General features: G+C 48.2%; 1 protein-coding gene and 1 non-coding gene across 3 annotated transcripts in view; one reads left to right on the top strand and one right to left on the bottom strand.

Annotated features, from left to right (window-relative positions):
- PLEKHA2 (pleckstrin homology domain containing A2) overlaps nt 1-20,602 on the bottom strand; it is a 79,595-nt gene extending 58,993 nt beyond the window's left edge. Inside the window, exon 1 of one of the 2 annotated variants that reach the window (XM_053366819.1) lies at nt 20,413-20,602. The gene's annotated coding sequence lies outside the window, so the exon portion shown is untranslated. Of the gene's footprint in view, nt 1-20,128; nt 20,308-20,412 lie in introns of those variants that run through there. The other variant, XM_053366818.1, reaches the window with a different exon arrangement.
- Nucleotides 3,399-3,478, top strand: TRNAA-GGC (transfer RNA alanine (anticodon GGC)). Its single transcript has one exon. It is a non-coding gene; the product is annotated as a tRNA-Ala (tRNA).
- Nucleotides 20,603-23,048: the final 2,446 nt, after the last annotated feature.

The raw sequence follows: 23,048 nt of genomic DNA, 5'->3' as shown, positions 1-23,048 counted from the left end.
GGAATGTAAGGTCCAACAAATTCTGCCATTGCCTTGCTGACAATTTCATTTCCCAGAAGGTGGAAGAAGCAACAAGGGGATCATCTATCTTTGACCTGTCCTCACCAACAGGAAGGAACTGATCAATAAAGTGGAAGTACTTGGAAACTTGGGAGGAAGTGATCTGTTCTCCTGGGTTTCATGATACACAGGCAAGGGGAAGCTGAGTGTAGTTGGACATGCACTCTGGACTTTAAAAAGGCCAATTTCAAAAGGTTTAAGGAGCTACTGGGTGAGATCCCGTGGTCAGAAATACTTGAAGAGAAGGGAGTCCAAGATGGAAGGGAGTTTCTAAAAGGAGAAATATTGAAGGCCCAAATGGAGACAATACCAACAAGAAAGAAAAGTAGGAGGCATCTATGGAAACCAGTGTGGCTGCATAAGGAACTCAAAGATGAGGGGAGAGTTAAGAGGGGCATGTATAAGAAATGGAAGAAAGGGGAAATCACAAAGGAGGAGTATAGACGAGTAGCCAACAGTTGCAGGGGGAAAGTCAGGCTGGCTAAAACTCAGAATGAGTTATTTTTAACCTGACAAGAGAGGTTAAAAATAATTTTAAAAGGTTCCTCCAGCTATGTCTGAAGCAAGAGGAAGAACAAGCAAGTGTTAGGTCCTCTGCGTGGAGAAGATGGAGAAATGCTATTGGGTGACAGAGAGAAGGCGGAACTACTCAAATATACTTTGCCTCTGTCTTCTCCCCAAAGGAAAGTGCTGCCCAACCTGGCGATAACAGAATAAATGATATTAGGAAGGAGCTGCAGCCCAAGACCAGAAAAGAGGTGCTAAGAGAACACCCAGCTACTTTAAATGAATTCAAATCTCCAGGACCTGATGAGCTGCTTCCAAGGGTACTAAATGAGCTTGCAGATGTAATCTCAGAGCCTTTGTCTACGATTTTGAGAATTCTTGGAGAACAGGTGAGGTCCCTGCAGATGTTATCCCCCATCTTCAAAAAGGGGGGGGAAAGAAAACCTAGGTAACTGCCGACCAGTGAACTTAGAATCATAGAATCATAGAGTTGGAAGAGACCACAAGGGCCATCAAGTCCAACCCCCTGCCAAGCAGGAAACTTGACATCAATATCAGGACAATAATAATAATACCAGCACAGATAATTAAACTGTTGGTCTGTGAGCACTTAGAAAAGGATGCTGTGATTACCAAGACCAGCATGAGTTTATCAAAAACAAGTCACACCAGACAAATCTCATTTCTTTTTTTGATGAAGTTACAAGCTTGGTGGATCAGCTGAAAGGTCATCAACATAGAATAAAACATCCCCTACCACTCTCTGGAAACCATTTGGATCCATTTGGATCAATTAAATGATGGGGGCAGACCATCCAAATCCGTCCCACCTCCCTGCAGAAGAGAAAGGTCGCAGAGAAGTCCAGTTGCACCAGGATGTAATCCGACCATGGCACTTCTTTTGTTTCACTTTTACTTAGTGTCAGATTACCCACATCTATAGAGGTGAACTCCAGGTCTAAGGCGACTGTGAGTTGGGCCAAGCTTTGTGGAAAGCATGGCCTCCATGAGGCTGTCCCTGAATAAGTCCCAAGTGGCCCCTTGTAAGGTCGTGTCAGCATGGATGTTTAAATCCCCATGGACAATCAAACTAGGTGTCTCCAGGAGAACATCTGCCATGACTTGAAGCAGCTCGGGCAGGGAATCCTTGGTGCAGCGGGGAGGTCGGTACATCAAAAGGAATCCTGCACTGTCCCGATTGCCCAACTTCCAGAACATACACTCAGAAAACTGGGTCTTCCCAATAGGACGCCCAGTGTAAACTAATGACTTCCTAAAAATCACTGCAACCCCCACTCCCCCGCCCATACGACCTGGGTTGCTGTGCGTAAGAGAAACCTGGTAGACAAGCAGTGGCAAGGACAGGCCCATCTGCTTCATCCAACGAAGTCTCTGTCACAAGCCTCCATCCACAATCAGGTCGTGGAGGGCAGTGGTTTTATTCATCATTGACCTGGCATTGCACAGCAGCACCTTCAGGTCATGTGTGTCTCCCTTGCTGATTCCAGTATCATTCCAGTCAAGACCAGACCTGAAGGCAGGGATAGTCCTCAAACAACGACTAAGCCTGTCTCCTTGGCGATGCCACGGTCTCGTCTTAGCGGGACCCCTCTTCCTGCCCGTGATCCCTGAGATCAGGTGTACCAGTGCATTCCGCCTTGTGGAACCTGCCCCACCCATTCTGTTGTCTGGGGCCCACTCCCAGGCAGCCCTGACCCTCTCCCCTTAAGAGTGAAGTACAAATGATACAATAGCCAATAAAACAGTAGAGGGGAATAAAAAATACAATTACACCAAAACTAAACCAATCCAGAGCCCCAACCAAATACCCACCCCACCCCAACACAGCAAAAAACAAACAAACGCCCCCCCAACTTAAAACTTAAAACACCACTGACTGCGTAAGAACATTTCAAAACACATGGACACTTGGAGCAGGGAAGCAACAGCAGAACACCTGCGTTGTTGTGCCCCCCCCAGCACTTCCCCAGGAGTTCGCTCCAGTGAGTCCAGCCCTGCCCAATGGGTGCTGCAGTCCTCACTGCAGCCCCTCCATGACCGGAGTCTTAGGTCTACGGATGCAATGCCATTCCAGAAAGCTTGCACAACCCAGGCATGTTATCACAGGCACGACAAATCCTCCAGAGGTTGTACATGGGGCACCAGGAGGCAATTAGCCTGCATGTTTTAGGAGTTCACCACAGTCTTAATTTCTTTGGCCAAAATTAAACTCCAGCACATTGCATTCTGGAATGCACACAAAGGCTTTGGGTGCAACTGTTAGCTCCTCGGCTCACCAGATCTCTGAGCACCATCTGAGGTAGCACCGCCTTTTCCTGGACAGGAGGAGCTTGGTTAAGCGTGAACGATTTTCTTCCATCTCTCTCAGCAAAGTCCAGAAAGGAAGGAGCCTTAGCACTACTGCAGCAGCAGCAGCACCCTGGCTCCATTAGATCTTGTCAGCACCTCTTCATAACCACAGCCATTGTGTCACACTGTGGAAAGAGAACCCACTGAACATGACGCTGCACACAAGCGCAGAGGAGCACAGGCCTTGCCTTGGGAGCATTGAGCATCAGGAATGCGAGGTCTTGAACTACAGGCTTGGGAGTGGAGGCCAAGATCTGGTCTAAGGGATACATTACGCACTGTGTATCTTGCATCTCAGTGTGTGTGAGTCTGTAAAAAAACAGCAGATGCAAAGGGGCAGGGGTAGGATCAAGATCATGCCACACGTAGAAGGGAGCTAACCAGGGCTTGCTCCAGGTTTGAGGGGGTCCCTAACATGGGGTTTTCCAATGCTGAACCCTGCTGGTGGCAAGTGGTTCCATCCCTCCCATAGTTCAGTGGCAGAACATCTGCTTGGCATGCAGAAGGTCCCAGGTTCAATCCCTGGCATCTGCGGGGGGGGGGGGTGAGAATGTCCCCTATCTGAAACCCTGGAGAGCCACTGCCTGTTGGTGCGGACAATGTTGAGCTAGATGGATCCATGATCTTCCTTGGCATGAGGCACCTCCTCTGTTCCACAGGCAGGAAGAGGGCACGCAGGCCTTGCAAAGGAGTAAGAGCAGCAGCACTCTTTTGATGAGTGCCGGCAGAAGCCACTGTAAAGGCCCATCATGCCCAGAGTGACCGGCAGTGCACTGCAGGCATTTGCCTGGGGCTCAAAGAAATCCTAGAGAAGTGGCCCAGGGGAGCACCACTCACAGCAGGAGGTCATTGGCAGGTGCACAAGGATGCCACTGCAGACCAACCCTTTTGCCCTCCAGGAACTGAGTTATGAAGGGGGCACCCACCTTCCTTTCTGGTTTGTTTAGCTGCTTGTGCCAGATAGGATGGACACTATGCTTTATTGAGATAAGGTTTTTGGCTTACCTGTACGCGTGACTGTGGGCAGAGTGAAGCCTTTGGATACCCTCAGCTTAAATATTAGGAATTCCACTGTCTGCCTGACCAACAATGCTTGGTCTCCTTCTGCTTGCTGCATTTCAGCTTCCAGCTCAAGCCAGTGACTGCAGAGAACCTGAGTTCATACTTCAGCCGACAGCCTGCTCCACAATTGTACACAGACCTTGGCTGGTCTGGTCCCGACCTGCAGCCTACTGCCTTAAAGCTGGACTATGAGTTCCAAAACAGAACAGGGCACAGTCCTCCTGAGATGGTACAACTTCACTGCAGGCAACAAAACCATAGACTGCCCCTTATAGACAAAGCTCCATCCCACCAGAGGAAAAAGAACAAGCCCTTCTAGAGCACGTGGTACCGCCTCTCAGCACACCTTCCCCGAGGACAGACCAGAATAGATGGGGAGAAAGGCTGAGGCTAATAAGGAAGGAGCAAACAGACTTCTCACCCTGCTGCCGACTACCCAAATTTTGGACCCAAGAGAATTCAAGTGATTTGCGTAATCTCTCCAGACACAAAAGCAGGCTTCTGTTTTTAACATCATAAGACTGTCTTCACGCTGCAAGATTTGCCGTTTCCAATTTTATTTTGCCACCTGGCTTACTAAGGGGCCAACTGAAGACATGATTCAGTCAACCAGAGACACTGACTGTGGCAGACTCCCAAAGGAATTTTGTCAGCACCGTGTTTTTGTGTGTGTGTGTGTGTGTGTGTGTGTGTGTGTGCTCAGATTAAAATTCTGCCTTAAGAGTTCAATTCTACAACCAATGTGTGTTATGCAAATTAAGAGAATTTGCATGCATCCTTTTATTTTGCATAAGGATTAGGTGTGGTTTTGTGTGTGCCAGTCAGGGACCTACAGAGGCACCTTGACTCCCCACCCCACCCCCGCACGCTTTGCCAGGTCATGCATTGCTAACACACTTTCACTGCCTGGAGGGCTACAAACTTGTACTGAAAGATTAGATTCTCAATATGCTAATTTTTTGTACAATAACAAACTACATTCGTGATCATTGAGCTGCAGAACATGCAGTGCCCTATATAAAGTCTGGCTGCCGGAAGACCTAGAGGTAGTAACTTCTAGCTAAATTGATAGTGGCAATTCCATTCATTTTGTTTAATTTACTGGATTTGTACCCTCCCTCTTAAAACAAAAGGGTTCACAAGACAAGAGAACTGGTGGGGATTGATTACAAGGAGGCAATATTTCCTGACTTCTGACTTTGCAAACATTTTCAGACCCTTCTCTCTTCCATTTCCTCAGCTCTTGTACAATTAAAAGCAGCTGTAATATATTCCATCCTTGAAGTCACATGAAATAAGCAGATATATGCAAACACATCCTCCATTTCTAGATTCGGTTCTGGTTGCAGATTTGCAATTACATGTGTTGCTGCAGAATCTGGATCCAAAGCTCATGTGATCCGCACCTACTGTCTGAAGGCAGGTCCAGGGCCACCATGCACAAGCCTGACAAGAGGAAGGTGTTCCCCAAGGTCACTTCCCCATTGGAACTCGGGTCTTGAGTGGAGGACTGGCAAACAGGGGCCCAAACTGCTAAAGGCAGGAGACCACCAGGCTCCCAGCTGAAGCCTCCCATTCATTCCCTTGAAGACTCCTGCTACAGGAACTGCCAGTAATAACATCTTACCTAAAGACAAGCCCCCTGGTGCCCCAGCCATTCACTCCTGAAAGCTTTTGCGCAGCGGATAGGCTTTCTGAGTTCATAGCGAAAGTGACTACAGAGCTTGACATTTTGCAAAAAGGAGGAACCATATATTGTGTAAACCGGTTGCAGTAAATGATTTGTCATGCTTGTTGTGGGACCATTTTTTCACTTTGCATATTGAAGATGGGGGGGGGGGGAGTTGGGAAACAAATGCACCATATCCTGAAATGCCTCTACAACTCCCAACATTCATAGTTATTGTCCACACTGCATGGGACCGATGGGAACTGTAGCCCACAAAATCTGAAGGGCACTACGCAGACTTTACCAACCACCACTCTTAGGTCACATCCGCAGCATCCATTCAAAGAACAGGACTTGCACCAAAGAATCCTGAGAACTGAACCGTCACAGTACTACAATTCCTGGAACCTTTTGCAAACTACAGTTCCCATGATTCTTTGGGGTTCAGTCACGTGCTTTGAACGTATGTTGTAGATGTGAACTATAGGCGGAGGAGATCTTAGGGATGGAAGCTGGGAACTTTGACACATAAAGCTCTACCAACAAGCTATAGTCCCGCTTGAAAAACAGCGCTTTTGCATGGGACCCATTCACACATTCATGCTGCTGGTCCCCATGTGCATGAGGGGTGGGGCACCTCAGGCTCAGGGCTCTATGTGGCCCTCCAAGGTTCCCTTTCTGGCCCTCAGGATTCCTCCAAGACAAATGCCACCCCCCCCGGCCTCACTCTGTACTTTCCTCAGTGCTATTGGAAAATGTCTTTTAAGTCTGATAGCGTCTCTTTTACTTACTTACATATATATACACATATACTGCTATTTATAAAAAAATCAGAGTGGTTAACAACAACCGTACACAAAAGAATACTATGAAGCCCATATAATAAAGTTTAAATCAGAAATCAGCTAACAATTATGGGAAAAGGTATTCTTAATTTCCTGCAAAAACCTGATGGAAGAGTAAAGGGTCTTTCACCAGGCATTCAGAAGTTGAAGCAGAAGGCACTTGCGATGGGCTCAGAGAGCTGAAGGAACTCAAGCCCAACCAAATTTGCACTGGTATGCTAAACCTGTTTCTGGTCTCTGTCACTTCAGAATGCAGGAAAAGGTTCACTGCAAGAAAAGGGAGTCTCAGCTTTGCCCTTGTAGAACACAGCAGGGAGAGCATTGGAATGAAACTAGAGCAGCTTGGCTCTCCCTATGGTTGGCTCTGGTGCCACCTACTGTTGGCCTCCCTGCCTTCTGACCCACCCGTCCCAAAGGGCACCACAGCCCCAGGAAACCACTAGCCATGAAGTTCACCTTGGGTCATGCTCAGTCTAACCTACCTCTCTTTACTTTACTTTAATTTATTTACGGCTATTAGCCCATAAAATATGTACAAACATAAAAACACAGAGACATAAAAACCAATATATCCGACAGCAGAAGGTGAACACCACGATGCAAGGGTGGGTCATTGAGCAGAGCCAAATGACAGCTTGGGGCCAGGAGAGCTCCAAGGGACGGATCACAGAAGAAGGAAAACTGAAGACGAAATCCGACATGCACTCTCATCATAACAGTCCGATTAGTTTTGATGTTGTTGTTGTTTTCTGGTGGTTTTTGAGTGTGAGATAACCGCATTCAGGAATCTCGCCACCTGCAGAGTTACAGAAGGATCTGTATCCTGCAAAAGCAGTGCGGCGTGTGACTCAACAGGCCTGCCAACCAAGCGCAGTAAAGCAGGACCCAGGAATTTAGTCCTGGCTATGCTATGTAGGGGACAGTTGAACATTATATGGGTGCTGTGAAGGAAAAACAGAGGGGGAGAACCATGCACTGCCTTAAGCTCCCTGGAGAAAGGTGGGAAATAAATGTTGTAAATAAATAAAACAATTTTTTAAAAATCTTCCCCATTCTCCCCACAACATTAATTTTCCAGAGGAAGTGGGTTGGGGGTTTTTCATACAGAGGAATATTCAAATCATGGAACAGCCTGGAAATAAGACAATCCTCAGAAGAGGACAGGTTTGTAGCCTTTGCCTCTCAGCAACTTGGGGTATTATACCAGACTGCCTTTCCTTCAGGTGGCTGAAGGGGCCAGCCCTAGATGTGCAGGCCCTGCCACAAGTACCACAACATTTGGGTGATTAAATTGTGGCCGAGATGATGCTTCTTGTAGTCGACTAGTCACTGACTGTAGCCCTTGGGATCAGCTGAGAAGACAAGTACAACCTCCCGGTCTGACCTGGGATAATTATCTCCCTCCCTCCCCCTCTGCCCCTCTCCTTCTTTCTCTCTGGCATAAGCTTCTCCCATCTATGGATTCAGGACGGAATAAAACGAAGCACAAACTCAGCACTTTCCAGCCTTCTCACAACAACTTTGCAAGGCAAGTCGGTCTTCTTATCCCCTCTAGTGAGGAGAGACACATGGGTTTGAGAGAGTGGGACTCACTTCAAGGTATCCAGCTAGTTATGGCAAGAAATGAGATTCAAGAAGTCTTCCCATTTTGAAGGCTGTGCCAGCTTCGTATATATTATCTCAGTAATTTTCTACAGCAACCTGAGTATTAAGGACCTCATGTTTCTATGTGGGACTGCTGGAATTGGGAGAGCAGAGCAGAGGAAACCTCGCAATTGTTCATGAATCAAAACCCAAAGGCACACTGTGGCCCAAATAGCCTCATCCCCCACTTTGGTGAGACTGTTTCTTAACTGCTCATTTGCTTAATACAAATTTTGAGGGACTAGAGTGCTGAATATTAAGGTTGAGCAAGGATAAATTTATGGGGGGGGGGAGGAAAATGCACTTAATTTAAAATAATTACAAGGCTAAAATTAATAGGTCCTCAATTATTTCTGGCAGAACACAAATGCAGATGCTGAGGCACCATAACTAAAACTATTATTAGGACAACCATCTGAGAGGGATGTTGGTTTTGAATGTTGTGATATTACTGCATTTGCAAACTCCCCCCCCCCCCATTTTTTTCAGAAGATTTAACTTGCAGCATGCCAAGCTGGGTAGCCCATCAGCTAGGTTATAGCAGCCCACCAAGGGCTCAATAGACCACCCAATTCTCCTGCCTGCCTGTGAATGCAGGAACGGGGCGGGGGAGGCAGGGGGCAGGAGGAAGTGTTACAACCAGCCACAAGTGATAGCTGGTCAGCTGTGTTTAGCTTGCCTGGTGCGGTATTAAAAAGAGCCTGGATCAGGCCATGGCAGCCAAGAGCTCTCTCCCCCTCTTTGGCAGACATGGCATTCAAAGGCATCTCACAGGGGAGGGAGAACAGGGTCATATCTTGACCAGTGGCCATAGAATCATAGAATCATAGAGTTGGAAGAGACCACAAGGGCCATCGAGTCCAACCCCCTGCCAAGCAGGAAACACCATCAGAGCACTCCTGACATATGGTTGTCAAGCCTCTGCTTAAAGGCCTCCAAAGAAGGAGACTCCACCACACTCCTTGGCAGCAAATTCCACTGTCGAACAGCTCCTACTGTCAGGAAGTTCTTCCTAATGTTTAGGTGGAATCTTCTTTCTTGTAGTTTGGATCCATTGTTCCGTGTCCGCTTCTCTGGAGCAGCAGAAAACCTTTCTCCCTCCTCTATGTGACATCCTTTTATATATTTGAACATGGCTATCATATCACCCCTTAACCTCCTCTTCTCCAGGCTAAACATGCCCAGCTCCCTTAGCCGTTCCTCATAAGGCCGTTTCCAGGCCTTTGACCATTTTGGTTGCCCTCCTCTGGACACGTTCCAGTTTGTCAGTGTCCTTCTTGAACTGTGGTGCCCAGAACTGGACACAGTACTCCAGGTGAGGTCTGACCAGAGCAGAATACAGTGGCACTATTACTTCCCTTGATCTAGATGCTATACTCCTATTGATGCAGCCCAGAATTGCATTGGCCTTTTTAGCTGCCGCGTCACACTGTTGGCTCATGTCAAGTTTGTGGTCAACCAAGACTCCTAGATCCTTTTCACATGTAGTGCTCTCAAGCCAGGTGTCACCCATCTTGTATTTGTGCCTCTCATTTTTTTTGCCCAAGTGCAATACTTTACATTTCTCCCTGTTAAAATTCATCTTGTTTGTTTTGGCCCAGTTCTCTAATCTGTCAAGTTCGTTTTGAAGTGTGATCCTGTCCTCTGGGGTGTTAGCCACCCCTCCCAGTTTGGTGTCATCTGCAAATTTGATCAGGATGCCCTTGAGTCCATCATCCAAGTCGTTGATAAAGATGTTGAATAAGACCGGGCCCAAGACAGAACCCTGTGGCACCCCACTAGTCACTCTTCTCCAGGATGAAGAGGAACCATTGATGAGCACCCTTTGGGTTCGGTCAGTCAGCCAGTTACAAATCCACTGAGTGGTAGCATAGTCAAGACCGCATTTTACCAGCTTCTTTACAAGAATCTGCCAGTTCTTTTAATACTCTTGGATGCAGTTCATCTGGCCCTGGAGACTTGAATACATCTAGACTAGCCAAGTATTCTTATACTATCTCCTTAGTTATTCTGGGCTGTGTTTCCTCTGCTGAATCATTTGCTCCAAATTCTTCAGGTCGGGCATTGTTTTCTTTATCGGAGAAGACTGAGGCAAAGAAGGCATTGAGGAGTTCAGCCCTTTCTGTGTCCCCTGTTTGCATTTCACCATCTTCTCCTCTGAGTGACCCCACTGTTTCTTTGTTCTTCCTTTTGCTATGAACATACCCATAAAAGCCTTTTTTGTTGCTTTTAACCTCTCTAGCAAGCCTGAGTTCATTCTGTGCTTTAGCTTTTCTGACTTTGTGTCTACACGTGCTGGCTATTTGTTTGAATTCCTCTTTGGTGGTTTCCCCCCGTTTCCATTTTTTGTACACATCCTTTTGTAATCTTAACTCAGTTAAAGTTTTTTAGATAGCCACACTGGCTTCTTTAGGCACCTTCCATGTTTCTGTCTCATTGGTATTGCCTGAAGTTGTGCTTTTACTATCTCCCTCTTAACAAACTCCCAGCCATCATCACACCCTTTCCTTTTAGTATTACTGTCCATGGGATCTCACCCAGCACTTCCCTAAGTTTTATGAAGTTGGCTTTCTTAAAGTCAAGAAATTGAGTCCTAGTATGCTTGGCTGCTCCTTTCCGCTGTATAGTAAACTTCAGAAGAGCATGATCACTCGCGCCTAATGATCCTTCCACTTCTACCCCACTAACCAGGTCATCAACATTGGTTAGGACCAGATCTAAAATGGCTGTTCCTCTTGTTGCTTCTCCCACTTTCTGGACAATGAAGTTGTCTGCAAGGCGAGTGAGGAATCTGTTTGACCTTATGCTCTTGGCTGAGTTTGACATCCAACAAATATCCGGGTAATTGAAGTCCCCCATTACTACTATCTCCCTTCCTTTTGCATGCTTGGCCATCTGTTCCAGGAAGGCATCATCTATGTCCTCCGTTTGGCTTGGGGATCTATAGTAAACTCCTACAATGAGGTCACTGTTATTCTTCTCTCCCTTAATTTTGACCCAAATGCTCTCACTTTGGCTTTGGGGTTCTAAATCTTGGATCTCTTCACAGGTATACACATCCCTGACATATAACGCCACTCCTCCTCCTTTCTTGTCTGGTCTGTTTCTCTGAAATAGATTGTATCCCTCCATTATTACATTCCAATCGTGGGACTTATCCCACCAGGTTTCAGTGATGCCTATTATGTCATATTTAGTTTGCTGTATCAAGAGCTCAAGCTCATCTTGTTTATTTCCCATGCTTTGCGCATTAGTGTACAGACATTGAAGTCCATTAATCATTCCCCCGTGTCTCTTATTTAAGGATTTTTTCCTCCCACCACTAGGTCTGCGTGCTGTTTGCTCCATTTGGTCTATGACATTTGGATGATCATCTTCATCAATTGACAGACTCCTAACTTCAGGAGCACTGTCTCCCTCCCCCACATTAGTCAGTTTAAAGCCCTCCTGATGAGGTTTCTGATATTTTTGGCAAAAACATTCCTCCCAACCGTTGTGAGGTGCAGCCCATCGCTTGCCAGAAGTCCATCTTCAAGAAACTGCAGTCCGTGATCTAATAATCCAAACCGTTCCTGTTTACACCATTTGCGAAGCCAGCTGTTCACTTCCACTATTTTTCCCTCTCTCCCTGGGCCACGTCGTTCAACTGGGAGGACAGATGAGATGACAATTTGTGCATTTAATTACTTCAATTTCCTGCCCAGAGCCTCGTAGTCTCTTTTGATCTTCTGGAGGCTATTGCTTGCAGTGTCATTGGTTCCCACATGAACCAAGAGGAAGGGGTATTTGTCAGTGGGTTTTATGATTCCTTTCAGTCATTCAGTTACATCTTGGATCTTAGCCCCGGTGAGACAGCACACTTCCCGAGACATCTTGTCAGGCCCACAGATCACTGCTTCTGTTCCCCTCAGTAGGGAATCCCCTATCACCACTACATGCCTCCTCTTAGGTCTGGTCGGGGTTGTTCCGTGAGCTGTCCGTTCCAAGGTCGCCTGCACATTCCCTGAGGACTGACTTTGCTGCTCGTCTTCATATACCTGATCGACTGTAATGAGGGAGAGATCCTCAAATGGAGTCTGCTCTTCGTCTTCCATGCTAGGGGAGAGGACCTCAAAGCGATTGTGTATTTCTAAACAATCAGAGCGAACCCTGGGCCTCCTACTTCTTTGAGTCACGTTTCTCCATATATCTGGCTCCTGTGTTGGTGAACTAGCCTCCTTCTCAGGGGAGTCCCCTGTCTCCTCCTTGGTGGAGACGGTGTGCTCTGTTGCTTCCAAGAAGAGCTCCAGCTCTCTAATTCTTTGGAGCGTAGCTACATGTTCCTCCAGTTGCTGGACTTTGTCTTCTAAGAGGGCAATCAACATGCAGTTGCTGCAAGTAAAGCTGCCTGCAACCTTTGGCAAGATGGCAAACATTGCGCAGGAACCACAGGCGACTGCAGCTGTTCCCTCACCCTCCATCTTGAGAATGTGTCGTTGGGGGTGGCTACAGCGGTCCTCCATCATAAAAAGCATGAAGACAGGACAAATAACTCCCCCCCCCAAAAAAAACCTAGGTCTCCCCCAACAAACGTTTGAGACTTGCTCCCCTAAATCTAAAAGATGGATCAAACTGCGCGCGCCTAGCGGTGCGCGCCGCTGCCCTGCAAGCTCTGATAAGCTCCTCCCACAGCTAATCACCTGCCTCAACAGAAACCCTGCCCTCTCTGACCTTTGCACAGGGAGAGCAGCTAATCAGCCACAAAGAAACACACACACAACAAAACCCTTTTTGCTCCTTCTTCAGCTGCTGCCCTGCAAGCTCTGATAAGCTCCTCCCACAGCTAATCACCTGCCTCAACAGAAACCCTGCCCTCTCTGACCTTTGCACAGGGAGAGCAGCTAATCAGCCACAAAGAAACACACACAAAAGAAAACCCTTTTTGCTCCTTTTTCAGCTGCTGCCCTGCATAGACAGCCTTATCCTCCAGGAATTGGTCTAGTTCTTTTACAGACTTCCAAGGTGGTAACTATCACCATATTCCATAAGAGCAATTTACATAGTTCAACTATGCATGGTGAATAGAAGTTCTTTCTTTTGTTTGTCTTGAATCTCCCAATATTCTGCTTCGCAGGATGGCCGCGTTAGGTCCTAGTATGATGAGAGGGAGAAAAACTTCTCTCTATCCAAAGTGGGGCCAAAGAGCAGTGCCAGATTTATGTATAAGCTAAACAAGCTATAGCTTAGGGCCCCACTCTCTTGGGGGCCCCCAAAAAAATTAAAGGAAAAAAAACTAGATGTACATTTCCAAAATATAAGATAAAAAACAAATAAAATAAAACCTACATACAGCAAGAGTGTTTTGTGTTGTGTAGGCTCCTATGATGTAAGTCATGGGCCCCACCTGCTTGCCTGCTCCCTAAAATATCACTGGTTTGCTCCTTTCTATATATAGGTTGCCTACATTCTGCATGTGCAAATGGCTTTAGATACCTATTAGGTCCATAAATTACCATACAGCATATATTCAACACAAAAAACAGTGACAATTTGTTGTTGACAAAGGGCAGCTGGACATATAAAGGGCCCCATTACCTTCAGTAGCAGAGGGCCTCATCAAACCTAGATCCGGCCCTGCCAAAGAGCCAGCGTTTTCCTTCTCCTCTGGCAACGGCTTGAAGATGGCTGCAGGGCCTCTCTAGTCACTCAGCAGAACACCAGCCACATATGGCTGCTCCTTTCCTTGCGCTCTTCCACTGCAGCTGGGCATTACAAGAATGCCGTTACAAAGGGGGCTACTGCCTACTTTTCTCCTCCCTCCCCATCTCTTTTCCTTTTGTGTCATGTCTTTTACATTTTAAGTCTGATGGCAGTGTTTGTCTGTCAGCCAGTACAGACCATGCTGAGCTACATGGGCGCAATGATCTGGAGTCTGTATATGACAGCTGCTTACATCCTATTTTTGATATTTGCATGCTGAGGTCCCCCAAAACACCCCTACCCCAATAACTCACACATCACACATAATTTTTGTTTAAGGTTTTTGGCATAATTTTGGCCACAACTTTATTAACATACATAGATGTGAGTGGTTGCTTAGGCATTGGTTATGACTATCTGTTCCCCCGCCTTGGGAACAGAACTGACTCCCGGATTCCAGCGAAAGCCAGTGTGGGGAAACAAGATTGGGGATAACTGGAGCTGTGACACAGACCCTCAGCTTCCCCCCGCATGCTCCCAGGGGCTTACGCGGCCCAAACCCGATTCCAGGGGTTTGGACGAAAGGATGGTAAGCCCCTGAATTCCTTTAACGGAATCCCCTTGCATCAGCAGCATTGAAGGGGCAGGCCCAGCCAGTCCATACCCCTCCTCCAACCAATTTTAACCAATGCCTAACCGCCAACCTTACAAGTTGTGACGATTTGCTATGCAATAGGCAAAAAACCAAATGGCACCCACTAATCAGCCAGATGGCAAAATTCCTACTGGGCCCCTGCCCCAAAGCAGACGACCCCATGACAGGCATAGCAAGGTCAAAGCACAAGCCCAAAACAAGGGAGGGCGGGCGGGTGATCCGGTGCCCACAGCGAAAGAGAAAGCAGATCGCTGTGAGCACTGCTTAAATAATCTCTGTTCCCACCCCCAAATTGGCAACATCAATTTTACCCAACACCAACAACCGATCCTTGCCAGGCCCCTCTATCCTATCCTGCCTCACAACTACGGGATGTCTTGCTTGGCCCCATCCGCAGCACGTGCTCTCTTTTAATGAGAACACGCTTTGTCAGCCACTCTGGGAGCCTTTTTCAGCTAAAGAGCTGCTAAAAAATTCTTTCTTCCTACACACATCAACCTTTAAGGTGCTGTAATGCTCTGCAGTTCAAATGGCCACCAACTGGCAGAGCTGCTTAGCGTAGGGGAAGACCCTTCACACAGCGGTTTAGCAAGCCATGGTGTGGAGTGATAGAACAACCGGGACCCCAAGGACCATGCAGTCCAACTCCCTGCAATGCAGAAATATGCACCCATATGGGGATCAAGCCCGGGACCTCGGTATGATCAGCACCTTGCCCTAACCAACTGGGCTCACTGGCAACTGCATGGCCACTCCTAAAAAGGGCTTGGGCTTTTGGGCTTGGGGTGAGCAGGTGAAGGGATAGGCAAGAAGGTAGGTGAGCTGGAAGGGAGGAGCTTTGGTTGGGGTGGGGGAAAGACAAAAGGGTGGGCAGGGCTGGCAGGCAGAGACCTCAGCCCCTATACAATGATATATAAAATTATCCACAATGCCCTTCAGGACAGTGTGAGAAATTAAAATGGCAGCCTACAGTTGGAGTCTCAGAGCCAGCATTTAAGTCTCTCTCCCCAGGACATTGCAAGTAAATAAAACAGTGACTGTTTATGTCCCAGCAACCCCCCCCCCCGCTCTCATCTGAGTGTTGCTGCCTGCTACTACCACAACCACCAGGTTAGCCTGCCAGAGATCCTTGCAACGTAAGAGGGGGCCCACCAGCAGGTATTTTGCTAACAGCCCCCTCAAACCTGGAGCAACACCCGAGTACAGACACATATATGCACTCTCAGTGAGAACAAGGACAAAAATGAGCCATTCCTGCAGCACACACAGCCTGGCAATGCTAAGCTGCATAGATGCGACACCTTGAACACACCTCTGAAGCAAATTCTTTCCCTCCAAGAATTCTGAGCAGTTTGGTTTACCTCTCACTGAGCTACCATTCCCAGCACCCTTAAACAAACTACAGTGCCTGTAATTCCTTGAGGGGGCAAATGCACAAGTAAACAAGCACACCCTAAGAAAGAAAAAATTTTGTTTCCCTGTTCTGGTAAGGCATTCAACCCTCCAGTGATAGAAAGACTGTTTTGTATGAAGCCAAGCAGCTCGACCGACCCTTATTTTTCAGAACCTCATCCCCTGGGAAGGCTGCCAAGTTCCTCTGTGCTTGCAGTCTACATAGCTTCCTCTTTGGGTGTTCACAAAGCACATGCTGACTTACATTGTGTGTAAGAGGAAGGCACACCAGAAAAATCCCTTTTCAATAAAGCGGGGAAGGGACAAGGACCACTGATGCAGAAGAGATCCAGACAATGGACATTACAGAGTATCTTGTGAATCAAAATACGTATCTGAAGAGGAAAAGCCAACTTTGGCTGTGCACACACCATACATTAGAACACATTTAAAGCACATTTTCACCTCCAAAGAATCCTGGGAACTGTTAGTTTGTTAAGGGTGCTGGGAACTGCAGCTCTGTGAAGGGTAAACTATAATTTCCAGGATTGTTTTTTGGACAGGAGAGGAAAATGTGCTTTAAATCCAGGGCACCTTTGCAGCCCTCATCACTGCTGCTCCTCAACCTCAACTCATGCCAAGACATGTTTCCAAATCTGAGGAACAGCCAAAGAGGTGATGATCCATGCTGAGGTTTTCTGATGTTCCTGTATAAGAGCTTCTGGAGTACTTATGGTTGCCAAGGCTCTTCTTACGGCAGGCTTCTGAAACATTTGTAAGGTAGGCAGAATTTTAACAAGGGAAGCTTTTGTCTGGCATGGAGATGAAAAAGAGACGAGCTTCAGCTATGGAGTATTCTGCCTCCAATGTAGGGGCAGACGAGCCTTTCCATGAAGGAATGTGGTAACATTAACAGTGCTCAATAAGTAGCCAAAGAAAAAAGCATCCACTCTATTTTTGTTTGTTTGCAACCATTTTAAGAGCTGATGCAGCATAATAGTTCCAGTTAAAATATCTTCTCACAGGATTGCTTTAGGCAAACCAGCAGCTTCCTTCCCCATCTGCAATACAAGGATAACAGCAAAACTAGCCGGACGATATAGGGGAGGTGCTTTGAATATTTGAAGCAAACTAACAGAAAAGCTAAGTATCCTGAATCCAATCATATGTTCTCCAATTATTCCAAGGCATAATGCATATAGGTTTCTAACTTAAATATAATGAAGAATACTTCAGCCTGGGAAATAATGGGTAGGTGGGGGATACAGTTTGCACGATTTTATTGACCATAAGCACAAAGATGCAGAACCCCATCCCCAGATTGGGTAACCTCTGTCCCACAGCTAATACCTTTCACTCAAACACCCAGTGCACAGAGGATTCTGCAATTACCCACAGAGAGACCTGTTTGCAACATGCTCTAGTGAATGTCCAAATCACATTTCACTCCAGCCCAATACACACCAAGCAGTCATAAAAAGAAGAAGCAAGCCTTATTTTCTCTGGTTCTGGTTAAGCCCCACCCGATCGCACCCTAGGGAAAAGTCAAGGGTTGGCTTCCCCAAGCTGGGCTCTCCATAATTTCTCCACAACAGCTCCAATACGCATGCCTGCGCTGGCTGAGCTGAGGGGAACCTGGAGGGCACCAGGTTTGGCAGGGCTGATGTTTGGCCTGCATGGTGGTCCTTTCACATTATCCAAGTTCACAAATACTTTGTGGTGGGAGAATAAAAAGCCACAAGGATGCATCCCAATACATCTGGCAGCAAACTCAAGAGGATCTGCTTGCAGGGGTGGCCAACTCCTAAGAGACTGCCATCTACTCACAGAGTTAAAGACTGGCAGTGATCTACCCCCCTTTGGGGGGTTCAGGTCAAACTTGTTGAGCTGCTTTTAGGGAGGAGAGGGGTGAAGGGCCAAAATGTTGAGCTTTTTTTAGGGGAGCCAAAGTTGTTCAGCTTCTTTGGGGGAGCCACTGATCTACCAGTGATCTACCACAGATGTCCAGTGATCTACCAGCAGATCACAATCTACCTGTTGGATGTGCCTGTCCTAGAGGATGAGTGGAATACAAATGCAATAGAGAAACTGTTTCTGGGAGGTTTCAAGGCACAGACTTTCTATTTTGCCGCAATCAGCATCCAGGGCAGCAACTTTTATTTCAGATGAACAGCAGTAACAAAGCTAAAGAGATACCAGTGGGAACAGAGAATGTATTTTATTGAGTAGAAAAATAGAGATTGCAATGGATTTTTAATACTAGTAGAGCTAATGAAGAAGTGGAGAGGTCCTCATTTGAAGAGTCTACTTTCTCTTGTTCTTTATATAAAACTCTCCATGGACCATAGATGCAATAGCAAAACACTTCTATGGTGCTTTCTGTGGGGGCCTCCTGATGTAGGCTTACTGGTGCAAATGGGTTTTTAAGATACCACAAACAGGCCATTTGTGACAGGTTTGCTTTGTTTTTACTTATTACATTTCCAGCACAAAGTGTAAATCTGGATTGGGTGGGGTGGGGTGGCCAGGCTAGCATTTTAATGCAAAATCATGCGGCACTGCAAAAAAACTTAAACAGATGAGGAGCACCAACCCCCACAATAAGCATGCATCCTGAAGCATCCTCAGGCTGTGTGTGCCCTTTTAAACTCCATGACTGTGATGTCTATTATGGTGTGGATGTACTTATCCAAGCAGAGAAAGACTGGGGCTCAGTGACAGAACACCTGCTTGGCATGCAGAAGGCACCCTCTTCAATTCCCAGGAAGGGCTGAGAAAGATTCCTGTAGGAAACCCCATGCAAAGGGTTTGGAGTTTTAAGACCTGGGACCCACCTTGAGCTGAAACAGGCTTTTTTTTCTATTGGTCTGACTCAATACAAGGTAACATCCTATGTTATTCAGGATGGAATACACACACACACATTTTGACATACTTTGTGTGAATCATCTTTACAACAACCCTGGAAAGTAGGCCAGTATTATCATGTGCCTATTGCAAATGAAGCAACCTAGTTGGCTTGCAGTCAAGTTAAAATTCTGACCTGGGACCTCCCACTCCTCTCAGCCATCACCGAATCCCAGCACCTATCTTGAGCTGCCCCACAAAGTCAAACAGGACAATGTGTGGACAGGCAGTGTGTGACTCTGAGCTTCTTAAGGTGAGATCCCCTGGGAGCACCACCCTTGCTTCTCAACTGCAGACTGGGCTCAGAACTCTTCCTAGAAGTAAGGTAGAAGAGCCCTGGTGGATCAGGTCGGTGGCCCATCAGGTCCAGCATCTTGTTCTCACTGTGGCCACCCAGATGCCCCTCGGAAGAACGCAAGCAGACCAAAGTCCAACAGCCCTCGCCCTCCCACCCTGGGATGTCCAGCAACTGGTATCCAGAAGCACTTCTGCCTCCCAGAGTGAGGGAGAGCATATTTCACCAGGGTTAACAGCCACTGAGATCCTCCACAAATTGGTCTAATCCTCTTTGAACACAGTTAAAGGTCTGGAGAGGAGACAGAACTCCGTTGCTGTTTTAAAGGATGCCTTGGCCCGGCGCAAAGGGCAGCCGAAAGGGACACACCCCCTGCCTCGCCCAGTGCCAAAGCGCAGCGCAGCGCAGCCGCTCTTCCTGGGGCTTCCAGAGACGCTGCATGGAAAGGAACGATCCGTCTGCACGCGGACGTGGGAGGAAAGTCGCACTAAACTCGCGGGGTGTGGGTGTTTACTTCGGAGGCTGCAAAAACTCCGACTGCAATTTTCTTACATTTTCTTAGCCCACTAAGAAATGCACGCGGGGAGCATGGATCAGCATCGGGAGTTCCCATGATGTCGCATTCATACGCGCCGACTGGAGTCGGGACCACTGGCGTTCCCAGGGCTTACTTCAGAGTAAAGACGCAAAGAGCCCCGTCACGCGTGCTTGGGTTTCTTTTCATAAAGCTTTTCCCGTCCCTTTGACCTAGAAACTTCTTCTAGCGAGCAACTTGGTGTCCTCGTTGTCCCGGTGATCCCAGCACATGCCCAGAGGCCCTCTCGCTTCCTGGCCCGGTGCCTCGGCCTTCCGGACAGGTTCCGGGCTGAGCCCCAGCAGGCGGCTGCTTCTGGGAGCATCGGGCCGTCCCAAGGGCCCCGTCCTCCCCGCGAAGGGCATCCGCCCCGGGGACCCCCGCCCCGGCCCCCCTCGGCTGTGCGCGTCTCTCGCGGCCTCCGCCCGCCCGCGCCTGTTGCGCGCCTGCTCCCGCGCCCGGCACTCACCCAGCTGCGTCTCTGGCCGGCGCGCCCCGGACATGGCCCGCGACACTCGGTGGCGGCGAGGCCGCCAGCAGCTCCCGACGCGCCTCGGCAGCGCCTCTTTTTTCCGGGTTGCTGCTGGTTCCCGGAGCCAAAGCCAGCCCCGGATGTGAGTGCTGGGTGCGCCGAGAGCGCCCGCAGAGGCTTGCAGTCGCTTGCGCGCCCGCCCATCCTCCGGGGTGCGGCGGCGGCGGCGGCGAGAGCGAGCGCCCCGTCGGAGCGGGAGCCCTGGGGGGGGGGGGGCTCACCTGGGCATCCTCGGCGGGGCGCGAGCGCGCGCAAAGAAGACCGGGCGGCCGCCGACAACAAGCGGACCCTGCTCAAGTTGCAAAGTTGCAAACCAAACAGAAACCCAAAGTTCCTCCGCCTTTAACCGTAGCCCGGGAGGAAGAAAGGCGTGCGTGTCCGGTAGAGCAAAATCCCCTGCCATTAGCAGGGCCGACTTCTGAAGAAACGCGCAGATGATCGGCCTAAACAAAGTGCCAGATCCTGCTGGCAGAGCTTTCCCGGGTTGTACTGGCCTTTTGCAGGCTGGCCCAAAGGAGGTGATAGAACCAACGGCAGCTCACTGTGACTTGTTTGCAAGGCATTTTGAGGATAAAATCACTTGCATCCACCATGACCTTGACTCTGCTGTCAGAGGTGTAGGAAGGGGAGTGTGGTGGGTATGGTCCACCCCAGGTGCCATCTCAGGGGTGACAAAATCCTCCCTGGGCGGGGATCACCGGGGATCTCCATACTGATCGCCACAGTGAGCGGGGATCGCTGCGGATCACCTTTCCGATCACCCCTGTGGGTGGGGATCACTGCCCCGCCCCACCCTGTCCCGTGGGGTGCTTGCCTTGGGTGCATGGCATGTGTGCCACTCTGGGTGCCCGAGTGGCTAGCTACGCCGCTGTCTGCTGTTAAAGCAGATGAATCTCATGGGATGTCCAGAGTGCAGTCTAGTCCTGTTGTGTTGGATGAGTTTCAGTTGGCAAGGCTCGAGGATGTGGACAAGGTGCTTGGATCAGTCAGGGTGACCGCTTGTGCTCTGGACCCTTGTCCTTCTTGGCTGATAAAAACCAGCAGGGAGGCAACAGCTGGCTGGGCAAGGGAGGTGATCAAGACCTCTTTTCAAGAGGGGGTGGTCCCTGCCTGCTTGAAGGAAGCAGTGGTAAAACCACTCCTTAGGAAACCTTTCCTGGATTCAGAAAAACCTAACTAACTACTGGCCAGTTGCTAACCTCCCTTTCAAGGGCAAGGTTCTGGAGCAAGTGGTCGTCGACCAGATCCAGGCGCTTATGGAATAAACTGATTTTCTGGATCCATTTCAATCACAGATCCAGGCACTTTTGGAATTAACTGATTTTCTGGATCCATTTCAATCCGGGTTTAAGCTGGGTTTTGGCAAAGAAACTGCTTTGGTTTGCCCTGTATGATGACCTCTGTCAAGAGAGAGACAAGGAAAACATGTCCCTGTTAATTCTTCTCAAACTCTCAGCAGCTTTTGATACCATTGACGATGGTATCCTTCTGGAGCAACTCTCCGAATAGGGGTGGGTGGCACCACTTTGCAGTGGTTCCAGTCCTACTTGGATGGTCATTCCCAGAAGGTGTTACTTGGGGAATGCTTTTCAGCCCTGTGGAACTGTCAATGTGGGGTTCCACAGGGCTCAATCCTATTCCCCATGTTTTTTAACATCCACATGAAACTGCTGGGTGCGGTTATCCAGTTGTTTGGAGTACGTGGTCAGCAATGTGCTGATGACACTCAGCTCTATTTCTCCTTTACATCTGCAGGTGAGGCAGTGGAAGTGCTGGACCAGTGTCTTGCCTCGGAAATGGACTGGACGAGAGTCAAGAAACTGAAGCTCAATCCAGATAAGATGGGGGCACTGTTAGTGGGTGGTTCCCTAGACCAGATGGGTGGGAGATCACCTCCTCTTGTCTGAAGGAGCAGGTTCATAGCTTGGGGGTCTTCCTGGATCCTTTGCTGCTGCTCAAGGCTCAAGTGGCCTCAGTGGCCCGGAGTGCCTTCCATCAGCTTCGGCTGGTAGCCCAGCTACACCCCTATCTGGACAGGGATAGCCTAACTACTGTTGTCTATGCTCTGGTAACCTCAAGGTTAGATTACTGCAATGCATTCTACGTAGGCCTGTCTTTGACTATGGTTTGGAAACTTCAGCTAGCACAGAATTCTGCGACCAGGTTGCTCACCAGAGCAAGACACTTTAAGTATATTGCACCAATCCTGGTCCAATTGCACTGACTACCAATTAGTTTCTGGGCCCAAATGAAAGTGCTGGTTTTGACCTATAAAGCCTTAAATGGCTCAGGACCACAATACCTCAAGGACTAGCTCTTTCCATATGAATCTACCCAGACCCTGAGATCATCTTCTGTGACCCTTGTCTGTGTGCTTCCTCTGAGAGGTCCGGAGGGTGGCAACACGAGAACGGGCCTTCTCTGCAGTGGCTCCCCGTCTGTGGAATGCTCTCCCCAGGGAAGTTCACCTGGAGCCTTCATTATACACCTTTAGGCACCAAGCAAAAATGTTCCTCTTTAACCAGGCCTTTGGTTGATCTGATTGACATCCTATGCCCTTTTAAAATGTGGCTCTTTTGGGGGGTGGGGGTGTTATTGGATTGTTGTTATATAATATATTATATATATTATTGTTTTTATGTTGATCTTTTTTGTGAACTGCCCTGAGACCTCTGGGTATAGAGCGGTATATAAATGAAATCAATAATAATAATAATAATAATAATAATAATAATAATGTGGCACACAAGATCAGACGCTAGTAATCTGGTCTGCAGCTGAATATCTTTGGGCTGCAGGAAGAGTTATTCCATAGATCTCATGTCTGACTGCTCTCCAGGCTCCCCCAAACCCGCTC

The sequence above is a fragment of the Podarcis raffonei genome, chromosome 15, assembly GCF_027172205.1.
Source record: "Podarcis raffonei isolate rPodRaf1 chromosome 15, rPodRaf1.pri, whole genome shotgun sequence".
NCBI classification, from domain to species: domain Eukaryota; kingdom Metazoa; phylum Chordata; class Lepidosauria; order Squamata; family Lacertidae; genus Podarcis; species Podarcis raffonei.
This window is presented reverse-complemented; position numbering and strand designations above follow the sequence as displayed.